Source organism: Theropithecus gelada, chromosome 7b, assembly GCF_003255815.1.
Source record: "Theropithecus gelada isolate Dixy chromosome 7b, Tgel_1.0, whole genome shotgun sequence".
Lineage (NCBI taxonomy): Eukaryota > Metazoa > Chordata > Mammalia > Primates > Cercopithecidae > Theropithecus > Theropithecus gelada.
Genome location: NC_037675.1, coordinates 41328871 through 41344304, shown reverse-complemented (window position 1 = coordinate 41344304; position 15434 = coordinate 41328871).

Here is a 15434-nt window from a genome sequence, read left to right as displayed (position 1 = left end):
CATGACTTTGTAGTAGTTGGTTTTTGGAAAGGAAACACCACCTACTTGTCAGCCTGCTTCAATTAATTATACAGGTGTCAATGAATACCATATAAGCCATTTGTTTTTTAATTTATTATACATAATGCTAGGATAAAAATATTTAGTGCTATTCATACTTGGTTGATTAAAATAAATTTCAGTTTAAAATATATGGTATTAAAACAATAAGAAGCATTTCTTGCATCTATTTCAAAAATGTGATTAAGAACATTAATCACAGGAGAGTGGTTTCTGAACACAGTCTGGATCAAGCAAGAGCAAATGCAAGAGTCTCATTTCAATAATCAGCGAACAAAAAGCAGCAGAATCTCTATATAGCAGTCTCCCAGAGCTTCTTTATTATTTTGTATTTTCTTTATATTCGTGTTGTTGTCATCAGGTGACCCAGATATTTTCAAGAACTATTTATACTTTTAAGGTGTGAGGTTGGTTGGAACCTGAAGATTTCAGCAAGTTGTCATCTTGGAACGGAACAAGGAATTTTTATTTAATGTAGACTACTATGGTGAAAATATTCTTAATTAAAATTTATGTGCATTTTACCTGGTGATTTAATAGACCATTCAAAAAGTGCTAATGTTTGCTGAATGCTTAGCTGTCACACAGGTTGTAGTGTTTCCTGAGTACTGAAAAATCATACAGTGGTGGAGAGCATGTTTAATACTGTGGGGGGTAATAAATAAACCGATGAACTCAGACACTGCTAGGAGTGAAAAAAAAAAGACTACCTATGCCAAGTCTCCCAATAGTATGCAGCCTCTCTTATCCAAATGCAGGGACTGAGAGCCATTCATTCCACCTCCCCAGGTCCTCATGCATCACTGCTGTCAGGGATTCCAGCTCCTCTCCAATGCTCACATGACATCAAAGATATGAGAGAGATGAATGCATGTAACTGAAGGAGTGTGGATAACAGGTACCTAAGAGAGAATGAGAATTGGAAAAGACCGACTGAATAGACAAGGGTCTAAATACAGGTGAGTGTTTGGTATAGAGGTCAGAGTAAGAATTAGAGAGTGAGATCATTTGAAAGAGTTTAAGGCTGCAGGACACTTGCAGAGAGAATGTAAGAGGATTCAATAAATGCACGCTGTAGGCTATAAGTTTTCCTTACATGGACTTGGGGAGACAAAAGTATATATTTTACTTCCAGGTTGTATATAGTATTTCTCTGAATTCAATATTGCAGTAGGATTGAAATATAAGAGGTCCCAGAATTAATTTAGATCTATTTATGCCTATTTAATTATTTAAATTTTGAAAATTAGATAGCCATGTCCTTGTGGTGAAATGGCCATTTAGCTAGAAGTCTATTACTTATATATTTCTAAAGTAACAGGAAGTATTAACCAAAGTCATTAGAAAAAATATGTGTGACCCTAAATCATATAAATACTTTCCTAAATATCCCATATTATTTTTTGTGTTAGAACAGTCAATATTTTGTTCTGATAAAAAAAAAGCACATGACTCTTATTTAACTGTGAGAATCTAAACAAATTTAACACCATGATATAAAATTCTCAGGAAAGAAGGATAGTTGTGGTGAAAATATGTGTTATAAATTTTTTTTCTGAATTTAGAGTGTAATTTTTCTTTGTTCCTTCTGTTGGTTCAAACTGCATTGACTATCAATCTAGTAAGTTCCTATTACAAACTGGTTTGGGTTTCATGAAGGAGAATTATCCCCAAGAATATGTAACATGATGTACAAAAAAATACGGCTCACAACAAGTATGTTCCGAAAGACACCCGCGCTCCTATGCTGAATCAGAATGCTAATGTCCTTTGAGCCACAGCCAAAAATTCTAAGTGTGTGGTTTTAGTGTGCTTTTTTGCAAAGCTCAAAGCTTGTTGTCTAAAAAATGCAAATAAGTATTATTATAAAAGATCAAATGGAAATTGCTATGGGCTGATTCGTGACCCCAAAATTCGTATGTTAAAGCTTTAACCTTCAACGTGACTGTACTGTATTTGGAGATAGTGAAAGGAAGTAATTATGTTTAAATGAAGTCATCAGGGAGGAGCCCTAATTTGATAGCATTAGTGCCCTTATAAGAGAGAAAGAGATACCAGAGCTCTCTACCCTGTGAGAATACATAGAGAAGGCAGCCCTCCATGAGCCAAGAAGAGAGCCTTCACCAGAGCCCAAAAAGCTAGTACCTTGATTATGCACTTCCCAGCCTCCAGACTGTGAGAAAATTATTTTGTTTTAAACCACCCAGACTAGGGTTTTGTCATGGCAGCCTGAGCTAATACAGAAATGTATACAAGTGCCACTGCCGCTTTCCAGATTGAAAATTGAAGGAAATTTTTAGATGTGTATCTAAAGAAAGATATTGGACAATAACTTAATACATTATATACAATATAAAGATATTTTAGCAAGGTATGTCACAATGGTCAACATTTTCATAATGTGTACTTTTCAATTTTTTCTTTATGGATCATACTTTTTGGTTTTGTGTTTGAAAACTCATTGCCAATCCAGGCATGGTGTTGCACCTATAGTCCTAAATGCCAGGGAGGCTGAGACAAGAGGATCACTTGAACTCAGGAATTTGAGGTACAATGAGCTATAATTGTGAGAACTGCACTCCAGCCAGGGTGACAGAGAGAGACCTTGTCTCTAAAACAAATAAATAAACTTATTAATTAATTAAATGAAAATAAAAATAAAAACTCACTGCCAAACCCTGTCACCTATATTTTCTCCTATGTTTTCTTCTAGAAGTATTAGAACTTTGAGTTGTACACTAATCAATGATCCATTTTGAGTTCATTTATGTACAATATATTAAATTTGTACCTAGATACATTTTCATATGGATATCCAACAGTTTTAGTATCATTTGTTGAAAAAACTATTCTTTCTAAATTTAATTGCCTTTACTTCCTTGTTGAAGATTTATTGACTATATTTGTAATCTATTTCTAGGCTCTTTATTCTGTTCCATTTGTTTATGTCTCTATTATTTTTCCAATCCCATACAGCCTTGATTATTTTAGCTGTACAGCAAGTCTTGAAATTGGGTTGAGTTTTCCAACTTTATTGCTTTTCCATATTTTAGTATACCTATTTTAGATCTTTTATCTTTCCATATAAACTTAGATTCCTTTTTTCAATATTATGAAATAGCTTACAGAATTTTGATTGAGGGTGTGTTGCATCTATAAATCAAATTGCAAAAAATTATATTACAATATTGAGTTTTCCAATCCATGAACACAAAATATCTCTCCATTTATTTATATTTCCTTCAATTTCTTTAGAATTTTATAGTTTTCCAGATATAGATTCTATACATACTTTGTTAGATTTGTACCTAATTAGTTCATTTTTATGTGCAATTATGAATCATTATTATAAATTTTATATTTCAAACTACCACTGTTCATTGCTATAAAGTAGAACAATTGCCTTTCATATAATAACTATGTATCCTGTGACCTCACTATACTCACAGATTTGTTTCACGAGGGGTTTGTTTCACTTTTTTGTTTCATTCTTTGGAATTTTCTACATAGACAATCATGTCATTTGCCAGCAAAGACAGATTTCGTCCTTCTTTGAAATCTGTATACCTTGTATTTATTTCCCTTTCTTGTGTTATTGAACTTGCTAGGACTTCCAGTATGCTATTAAGCAGCGGTAGTAAAATAGGACTTACTTGGCTCATATTAAGATATGGCCAAATATTCAGTTTCTCAATAGTAAGTATGATGTTCACTCTTAGGATTTTTTTGTAGATATTCCTTATAAAGATGAAGAAGCTCCCTCTATTCATAGTGTGCTTAGAGTTTTTATTGAGAATGGTTGCTGAATTTTGTAATTCCCTTTTCTGCATCAGTTGATATGATCATATAATTTCCCCCTTTTAGCCTCTTGATGTGGTTTATTACACTAATGGACTTTCAAATGTTGAACCCATTTTGCATATCTGGAATAAATATTGTTTGGTTTTGGCATGTAATTCTTTTTTTAAAAAAATCATTGTAAATCCTAAATCAGATCACAGAATTGTCCTGTTTTAAATTCTGCAACAGCTTTCTAGTGCTATTACTATGTTCTGTTCTCTCTGCCCAGAATATTTTTGCATAAATGGCTCCTTCTCATCCTCAGGCCTCAGATATCTCTTCAGAGGGTACTTCCTTGAATTCCTATCTAAAAATGTCCCCACTTCCAGTTACTCTTTATCACATCACCATGTTCTCTTGTCCTCAGAGCAATATTTAAAATTTAAAAGTTTTCTTGTTTGTTTGTCTTATTTGCTTTTTCACTGAGAGTGGAAAAAATGTCTCTTTCAATCATTTACATATTTTCAGTGTCCAATATATATTCTGAATCATAGGAACTAAACAATATTTGTGTTTAGAGATCCTTGGAGGTTCTGTAGTCAAACCTTCATCTGTTGTTGAAATATCTGCCACAAACATCATAGACAAAGAGTTTCTGCCTACACGTCTCCAGTTATGGGAATCCTACTGCAACCCATCCCAAGGCAACCCATTTTATCTTTGGACAACGCTGAACTCTCCATTTACCCAGGGTTTTAGTCCTGACCCCAGTGCTATGAAGAACCAATCTACTCACCTGAGAGCCCTTCAAATAATTCAGTTCTCCAAGCCTGGCTTTACTAACTAACCTCTCTAGTTTTCAGTACCTTCACCATCCTAGGTGCTTTCCTTGGAGTGCATTCACTGCATTGATTTCCACCTTCAGGTGAAAAGCCAAGAAATAAACCTGGCCCCCAGGAGTGGTCAGAGAAAAGCAAAGTGGAGACCAACACCATCCTTATTTTGGGTTAGTGAATTTCAAAGCATTGTTTCTAACTGCAGCACCACCTCCATGGTTTATTTTTAAGTAACATCTCATGTGGCACTTTAATAAACATAAAAACTGGGCGTTCTGGCTGAAATGGAGTGGGGGCCAAAAATCTCATTTTCTTAGCCTCTCCCTCAATACCCACCTCCCCCTAGACAGCCCTTAGGCAAACTCCTCAGAATCCTAAAATCTATTTCTATGCATTCCACCTCAAAGACTTTTCAATTTTGGTATCTGTGCCCAAGGTTGACTCACAGTATGATTATGGACAGGAAAACTCTGGAATATTTTTTAAAGTACATGAGTAACACATGAAAACAAGATTTTGTAATTAGCCCAATAAAAAAAAAAAAAAAAAGAGAGAAAGAGCAAGAAACAGGAAGGCTGAGGGGGTGGAACAAGATGGCAGAATAGAAGCCTACACCTTCATTTCCCCCACTGGGACACCCCATTTCAACAACTATATGCACACAGAAAAACACCGTCACAAGAACCAAAAATCAGGTAAGCATCACAGTACCTGGTTTTAACTTCATATCATTGAAAGAGGTATTGAAGAGGGTAGGAGAGATTGTCTTGAATCACTGACACCACTGCTTCCCCATTCCCCAGAAGCAGCAGGGCAGCACAGAGAGTCTGTGCACTTTGGGAAGGGCAAGTGTATTAGCCTGTTTTCACACTGCTCATGAAGACATACCTGAGACTGCGTAATTTAAAAAACAAAGAGGTTTAATTGGACTTACAGTACCATATGGCTCAGGAAGCCTCACAATAATGGCAGAAGGCAAGGAAGAGCAAGTCATGTCTTACATGGATGTCAGCAGACAAAAGAAAGAGCTTATGCAAGGTAATCCTCTTTTTACAACCATCAGATCTCGTGAAACTTACTCGCTATCACGAAAACAGCACAGGAAAGACTTGACCCCATGATTCAATTACCTCCCAGTGGGTCCCTCACACAACACACAGGAATTCAAGATGACAGAGACAAACCATATCAGGGAACCATATTATGTAGTGACTGGGGGACTTTACACTGAACTCGATGCTGCCCTGTCATAGAGGAGAATAAAGCCATGCTAGGCTGAGCCAGTACCTGTGCTTGGAGGGAGCAGTTGGACCAGCCATAGCCAGAAGAGAATCAGCTACCCAGAAGTCGGAATTTGAGTTTCTCAGTAGGCCTTGCCGCCATGGTCCAAAGTGCTCTGGGGTCCTAGATAAACTTAAAAGGCATTCTCGGACACAAGAACTGCAACTCCTAGTGCTAGGGTACACTTAGAGCCAGTAGACTAGGGTGGCATGTGACCTAGGGAGATACCAGCTGGTGTGGCTAAGAGAGTGCTTTCACCATCCTTCCCCCAACTCCAGGCAGTGATTCCCTATATAACCACTTCCTTCCACTTAAGGAGACTAGAGTGAAGAGTAAAGAGGACTTTGTCTTGCATATTGGATGTCAGCCCAGTCACAGTAAAATAGGGCACCGTCCTAGTCCCAGGTGGCTCAGCATAGAGAGAAACTCCATTTGTTTGAGACACAGTAAGATAAAAGAAAGAGTTTATTCCAGATAGCCCATAGATTTCTTCCCACCAAGTCGGTACCTCTAAGAGTCTGAAAATCTAGTGTTGTTGAGCTTGGGGCACAAGTCCATTCAAATACCTGGAAAGCCTTCTCAACAAGGATAGGCACAAAGAAGCCCAGACTGTAAAGACTACAATAAATTCCTAACTCTTCAATGCCCTAACACCAATAAACATCTACAAGCATCAACCCCATCTAAGAAAACATGACCTCAGCAAATAAGCTAAATGAAGCACCAGGAACCAATCCTGGGGAAACAGAGATATATGAGAATTCAAAATAGCTGTATTGAGAAAACTCAAAGAAATTCAAGATAACACAGAATTCTACTGGCTAAATTTAACAAAGAGATTAAAATAATTAAATAGAATCAAGCATAAGTTCTAGAGGTGGAAAATGCAACTGAGATGCTGAAGATACATCAGAGCACCTTAATAGCAGAATTGATCAGGGAAAAGTCAGCTTGAAGACAGGCTATATGATAATACACAGTCAGAGAAGACCAAAAGAAAATGAATAAAAAACAATGAGGCACAACTATACAATATAGAAAATAGCCTCAAAATGGCAAATGTAAGAGTTATTAACCTTAAAGAGGAGGTAGAGAAAGAGATAAGTGTAGAAAGTTTAACAAACAGATAATATCTGAGAACTCCCCAAACCTAGAGAAAGATATCAACATTCAAGTACAAGGTTGTAGCAAGCAGATTAAACCCAAAGAAGACTACTGTTACAGAAAGTCAGGGACCCTGAATGGAGGGACCAGCTGGAGCCACAGCAGAGGAACATAAATTGTGAAGATTTCATGGACATTTATCAGTTCCCAAATAATACTCTTATAATTTCTTATGCCTGTCTCTACTTTAATCTCTTAATCCTGTTATCTCGATAAACTGAGAATGTACGTCACCTCAGGACCACTATTGTAAACACTGATTGTAAAAAAAACACACTATGAGATCAGTGCACCTTGAAAAAGAACAGAATAACAGTGATTTTGAGGGAACAAAGGAAGACAACCATAAGGTCTGACTGCCTGCTGGGTCGGGCAGAATAGAGCCATATTTTTCTTCTTGCAGAGAGCCTATAAATGGATGTGCAAGTAGGGAAGATATCACTGAATTCTTGTCCTAGCAAGGAATATTAATAATTAATACCCTGGGAAAGGAATGCATTTCTGGGGGGAGGTCTATGAACAGCCACCCTGGGAGTGTCTGCCTCATGCAGTTGAAATAAGGACTGAAATACGCCTTGGTCTCCTGCAGTACCCTCAGGCTTATTAGGGTGGGAAAGAAACCCCACCCTGGTAAATTTGAGGTGAGACTGGTTGTCTGCTCTCAAACCCTGTTTTCTGTTGTTTAAGATGTTTATCAAGACAATATGTGCACAGCTGAACATAGACCCTTATCAGGAGTTTTTGATTTTGCCCTTTGCCTTGTGATCTTTGCTTTGCCCTTTGCCTTGTGATCTTTATTGGCCTCAGAAGCATGTGATCTTTGTGACCTACTTCCCGTTTGTACACCCCTTCCCCTTTTGAAGTCCTTAACGAAAACCTGCCGGTGTTGCAGCTCAGGCAGGCATCACGGTCCTACCAATATGTGATGTCACCCCCAGAGGCTCAGCTGTAAAATTCCTCTCTTTGTGCCCTTTCTCTCTATGTCTCAGCAGGCCAAAACTTAAGGAAAATAGAAAGAACCTACGTTGAAATATTGGGGGTGGGTTCCCCCAATAGACTACCTCAAGCCATTTAATAATCAAATTATCAAAGGTCAAAGACACAGAAAGGATCCTAAAAGCTGCAAGAGAAAAGAAACAAATAACATACAATAGAGCTCCATACAATTGGCTGCAGACTTTTCAGTGGAAACTTTACAGGCCAGGAGAGAGTGTCATGACATATTTAAAGTGAAGAAAGAAAAAAACTTTTAACCTAATAGTATATCTGGTAAAAATATCCTTAAATTATGAAAAAGAAATAATGATCTTCCCAGAAAAACAAAAGCTGAGAAATTTCATCAAAACCAAACCTGTCCTATAAGAAATGCTAGGGAATTATTGCAACTGAAATTAAAGAATGTAAGTGAGCAATAAGAAATCATCTGAAGGAACAAAACACACTGAGAAGAGGAAGCACACATAAAATCACAGGATACCAGCACATACAATGGAAGTTTGTAAACTACTCTTGTCTTAAGTAAAAAGATTAAATGATGAACCAATCAAAAATAATAGCTACAGCAACTTTTCAAGACATAGACAGTACAATAAGACATAAAAAGAAACAACAAAATGTGAAACCATGGAAGAATGAAGTTAAAGGGTAGAGTTTTTATTGTTTCTTTTTGTGTGTGTGTTTGCTTGCTTGTTTGTTTATTCCATCAATGTTAAGTTGTCAACAGTTTAAAATAATGGGCTATAAGATAGTATTCATAAGTCTCATGTAAGCTCAAATCAAAACACATACAAAGTATACACAAAAAATAAAAAGCAAGAAATTAAAGCATACCACCAGAAAGATAAGACCACAAAACAGCCAGAAAATAAATAACAAAATGGAGGAAGTAAGTCCCTACCAATCAATAATAACATTGAATGTAAATGGACTAGACTTTTCCATCAAAGACATAGAGTAGCTGAATGGATGAAAAGACAAGAACAATAATCTGTTGTCTACAAGACACATATTTAACCTGTTAAGAAACATATTGACTGAAAATAAAGGCACGGAAACAGATATTCCATGCCAATGGAAACAATAAAAAAAGAGCCAGAGTAGCTATATTTTTAACAGACAAAACAGATTTCAAGAGAAAAAATTGCAAAAGAGAACAAAGAGTATCATTATATAATGATAAAGGGGTCAATTCAGCAGGAGGATATATTGATTTTAAATGTATAGGCACCTAAAACTTGAGGACTTAGATATATAAAGCAAATATTATCAGAGCTAAGTGAGAGACAGATTCAAATACAATAATAGTTATACACTTCAACATCCCACTTGCAGCATTGGACACATCTCCCCAACAGAAAATCAGCAAAGAAACATCCAACTTAATGTGCACTATAGAACAAATGGACCTAATAGATACATTCAGAACATTTTATCCAATGGCTGCAGAATACACATTCTTCACCTCAACACATAAATTATTATCAAGGATAAACATATATTAGGTAAAAAAAAAAAGTCTTATAACATTCAAAACAATTGAAATAATATCAAACATCTTCTCTGATCATAAACAAATAAAACTAGAATTTAATAACAAGAGGAATTTTGGAAACTATGCAAACACATGGATATTAAACAATATGCTCCTGAATGACCAGTGGGTCAATGAAGAAAGTCAGAATGAACTTTAAAAACTTCTTGAAACAAATGATAATGGAAACACAACATATCAAAATCTGTGGGATATAGGGAAAGAAGTACTGAGACAGAAAGTTATAGCTATCAGGGCCTACATAAAAAAAGAAGCAAAATTTCAAATAAATAAACCAATGATGTATCTTAAAGAATGAGAAAAAGCAAGAGCAAAACAAATGCAAAGTTAAGAGAAGAAAAGAAATGATAAGGATCAGAGCAGAAATAAATGAATTTGAAATGAAGAAAACAGTAGAAAACAACAATGAAACAAAAGGTTGGGTTTTTGAAAAGAAACAAAATGAGCAAAACTTTAGCCAGATTAGGTAAAATAAAAAGAGAAAGAAGACCCAAAAAACAAACTCAGAAATGAAAAAGGAGACATTACAACTGATACGACAGAAATTCAAGCGATCATTAGTGGGTACTACGAACAATCATCTGCCAATATATCGGAAACTCTAGCATAAATGGATTAGTTCCTAGACACATACAACCTACCAAGTTTGAACCATGATGAAATGCAAAACCTGCACAGACCAGTAACAAGATCCAAGCCACAGTAAACAGTCTACCAGCAAAGAAAAGCCCCAACCACATGGCTTCACTGCTAAATTTTACTAAACATTTAAGGAAGAACTAATAACAATCCTACTCAGCCTGTTCTGAGAAATACAGGAGGAAATACTTCCAAATTCATTCTATGATGCCAGTATTACCCTGATACCAAAACAAGATAAAGACACATTTAAAAAAGAAAACTACAGGCAAATATTTCTGATGAATATTGATGTAAAAATTCCCAACAAAATACCAGCAAACCAAATTTGACAATACATTAAAAATGTCACTCATTATTACCAAGTGGAATTTATCCCTTGGATGCAAGCATGGTTCAGCATTTGCAAATAAATCAATGTGATATGTCATATCTACATAACAAAGGAGAAAACCATATGACCATATTAATGGATGCTGAAACAGCATTTGATCACCTTCAATATCACTTCATGATTAAAAACCCTCAGAAAACTATGTATAGAAGGAACATACCTCAGCATAATAAAAGACTATATGTGACTGACCCATAGCTAACTATATATGACTGACCCCATCACAATGGGGAAAAATGGAAAGCCTTTTCTCTTAGATCTGGAACATGACAAGGATGCCCACTTTCAGCACTGTTACTCGTCATAGTACTGGAAGTCCTAGCTAGCTAGAACAATCAGACCCATATTTGTGGCTTTTGTTAAGTAAAAGAACTCAAACAGAATTCCACGCATGTGTGTGTTTGTGTTTGTGTGTGTGTGTGTGTAAAGGACCATATAGCTTATGTTTTGGCAATTCATCTATAGATTTATATTGTACCTTTAAAGGTATTTTTTAATCACAAGCTGGTTATATTGATGAGTATGAAAACTAATTCAACTGTAGTGTTTGGGACACTGAACTATAATTTAGTACAATTAAATTAATTTGTAATTGATAAGGGTATGTTAATATTAATGCTTTATTTTCTTTTTTTTCTTGAAACGGGATCTTGCTATGTTGCCCAGGCTGGTTGTGAACTCCTAGAGTAAAGTGATTCACCTCAGGCTTCTGAAGCGTTGAAATTATAGGTGTGTACCATCGTGCTTGGCAAATTTTTTAAAGATCAAAATAATACATAAAGAATACTCCAGTTTCACATACTTTTCTGAGATAAACACTAATTCTAATTTCCTTATCATCCTCCCAGAAATATCTCATCTATGTATAAGATGTAAATGTATGTGCTTGTGTGGTGTATGTTTACTGTTATAATTTTTACAAGTATTATGTAAGACAGGCATTGAAGACTGAGAAAAATAGAGCAGATCATATATACTGATCATGCTAAGAGGCTAAGAAATATTTTGTGATTTAATAAAAATCAATAGTCATATCATGAGTTTTAGGGAGAAGTCAAAAGGCAGTATAATAGAAAGAATTAATTTAAATAGAGGCATTAGAATATCTCTCCATACCGCCCCACTAATAGTGACAAGAGACAGACAAATTCCTAGGCAGACAGGGATGAGTCCCTGGTAAAACTCAACCTTCAATCCAACTACAGTCTAAAGCCTGAAAACCAAGCTATCAGTTTTCCACCAGTTCCAGATAGAATCCACAGACTGGAGTGAGAACTTCCATTTCCGTCTTACCCACTCTCTCTCAATTGGTTCTTTCTGAATAATACCTTTCAACCAATTGAATAGTGCCTTTTCCAAGCTCACCCATAAACCAGTCAGCACACACTCCCCCATTCTAAGCCCATAAAAACCCTGAACTTAGCCTCACAGATGGCTACTCCTACCCACTTTCAGGTCCCCTCTTGTTGTTGAGAGCTTCTCTGTCACTCAATAAATCCTACTCTGCCTTACCCCTCTCTGATGTTCATGTACGTTATTCCTCTTGGTTGCAGGACAAGAACCTGGAACTCACTGGGCTGCGAGAGTGAAGGAGCTGTAATGCTCCTGCTCGCCAAGCTGTGGGTGGCTGGTGTAACAGAGCTACGACACTCCTGCTCACAGAACTATAGGAGTAAAAAAGCCACAATACCACCATCATCACTTTACCCTTTATTTACCTGGGCAAGTAAAGAGAGTTCAAGAAAAGTTCTTAAAGAACTTGACTAATATGGACATTGTGAAGCTGGGGTTCAGAAGGAAAAGAAACTTGGGTTGAAAATCAAGAACCTATTTGTAGTTGTCTTCCTGGAGGGAAAATGAATAAACACTGGCTATGCCCACTTCTGCACTGTGGGCATGAGCTTTATGTTTTGGTATCAAAATTAAGTTTGAAGTGTTAATATTATTTTCTACTGTGCTTACAACAATCAGAAAATGACAGAAGAAGCTCTTAGATCCACGAAATATTTTCACCCAGGTGAGAGAAAATAAAGATCTGATGTACCTTTTTTGAAAGCATTAACGTGGTTGGGGCTATTTTATCATTATGTCACTACTGTCTAGCTCTTTCAAGGAACTCATTTCACATGAGTGAATTTTTTTCTGAAGAAATGGAGCCATAATATTTATAGAGCTTTCTTCCCATTTTTCTCTTAATAATATATACTTTGGAGAAATTTTCACATCAATTCATATACTTCTACCTCATCATTTTTCCTGATTGTTTAATAAACAATTTTATGGTTGTACTATAAGTTATTGAACCAGATGCTTACTGATGACATTTAGGTTGTTTCCCACCAATTATCTTCCATCAATATTTTAATTAGTATGTATAAAATGGGTACTTGTCCAAATAAAAATATATCTGTAGGATAATTTCCTGCAAAATAAGTATTTATCAAAGGATGGTATTTTTACATTTTGATAAATACTGCTAAATTTTCCTCATTGGAAATTAGGAATTGTTACTTTTGTTATTATTTTTATTTGAATTGGTTTTTTGTCTCATGTTGTTGAATGTATTTGTGTATTTGGTTACCACTTATTTTTAGATAAATGCAAGGTACTTTTATTTCAGTTGCATTTTGTTTAGGATAAATTAGAGGTACCTATTATCTCTTAGCCAGCCCCAAACTCTATCTCACAGATCCTGCTCTTACTAAGTGGGCAACAGGCCAGTTATCCCACTTTGTTTGCCATGGTTGATTACTCAAGAGTTGGACAGTTGATTCATGCAGGACCAAACAGATTCTCCTCTGCTTCAGATTGAAATCAGAACTGAAAGACACTAGCTTCTGTCTGTTTGGTCCTTATAGCTTGAAACTGCTGTCAAGATTGTCTATACAATGATTTCTCCCTTTTGCATCAGGAGGCAAGAAAAGTCAGTCTGCAGAGATGGAGGGAAAAATAAAGCAACTGTGCATTATAAAGCAGAGGTGCAAATCCACATATCTTCATAACAAAAACAAGAGGTGTGGGAGGGAGGGAGGGAGAGAAGGAGGGAGGGAGAGAGAGAGAGAGAGACCTAGACCTAGACCTAGCATAGCAAAAAAGCAAGACAAATTATTTGGTTTTGGTACAATCTAATGTCTAGGCTTAACTACCTTTGATGCAAAGCTGCAAAAATACCCTGTTTTCTGAGCTACTCCCATGTTCTTATAATAATTCTCTAATAAGAAAATTATTAAGCTGGTTTATAAATTATTAAGCCAGTTTATGTGACTGTATATTACTTACAACTAATAAATTCAGAAACAGACATTGTAATATATCAAAAGTTTGTTTCCTGACTACTAAGAGGAAAGAACCTTAATATATGATTAGCAATTGTTTCAAAAAATATTCTTAGTCACAAGGTACTGAAAGATTGATATCAATATCCTGAAAAAAGCAATACAAATAAGTCTAAAGCAAGATAATAGAAAAGTAAAAGATAGACACAAAGTAAAATTAAGTTATATTACTATGCAAACAGTTTTTGCAAGTTCAGTGAATCATGCTATCCTATTCTTTTTCTTCTTTACTCCTAGAGAAATTTGTTTTTATTTGTAAAATGTTCCACAGTTGAGATTTGCCTAGTTAGTTTTTTCAGTATCAGCTGCAATGTTGTACCAGGGTAATAAAAAGATCTAATTTACATTTAAAAAGAGAACGTGTGTAGTAAATGGTTCAGTAAGGTCAACAAGAATTCTAATGGGTTGGCTCTTCATAAGTTGGAAGAAGAAAGGAATCAGGTGGTACAACTAAGTGGAGGGTAGTGTCACTTACTGAGATAGTGCAGATTAAGAAATGAGAGAACTTGGTCAGGCGTGGTGGTTCATGCCTGTGATCCTAGCACTTTGGGAGGCTGAAGTGGATCGATCACAAGGTCAGGAGTTCGAGACTAGCCTGACCAACACAGTGAAATCCCGTCTGTACTAAAAATACAAAACTTAGCCCGACATGGTGGTGCATGCCTGTAATCCCAGCTACTCAGGAGGCTGAGGCAGGAGAATCACTTGAACCCGAGAGGCAGAGGTTGCAGTGAGTCAAGATCAAGCCATTGCACTTCAGCGTAGGTGACAGAGTAAGGCTCCGCCTCAAAAAAAAAAAAAAAAAAAAAAAAGAGAGAGAGAGAACTTGGTTAGGAAGAGACAAGAATATTGTTTAGAATATGCAAACTTTAAGGTAACTATTAATCAGCTCCAGGGACAACCAAGGAAGGCAATTATTGAATAAATGTGTTCAGACTTCTGCAAGGAATTTATGGCAGGATATAAATATTTCAGAACCATGATACAGAGAAGGATAGCTGGGAGCATGCGTAAAACCATATAACTAAACAATCATAACCAGAGTAGTAGAAGAAAAGAGGCCAAGGAGAGAGCCTGGAGAATTTCCATATTTAGAGATCGAGTAATAGAAAGGAGACATTAGAAGAAATTGAGAGAGGACACTGAGTAGGAGGAAATCAAGAAGAAATGTACAGAGGTATATAGAATGTGGGATAAAAGACTGGAGGGTGGCAGGGTGGGAGGCTGGTGAGGGATAAGAAATTATTTAGTGGATACAATGTACACTATTCGGGTGATGGCTACACCAAAGGCTCAGACTTCACTACTACACAATATTTCCATGTAACAAAACTGTACTTGTAGCCCTAAATCTACATATACACAATGGAGTACTATTCAGCCAAAAAAACAAC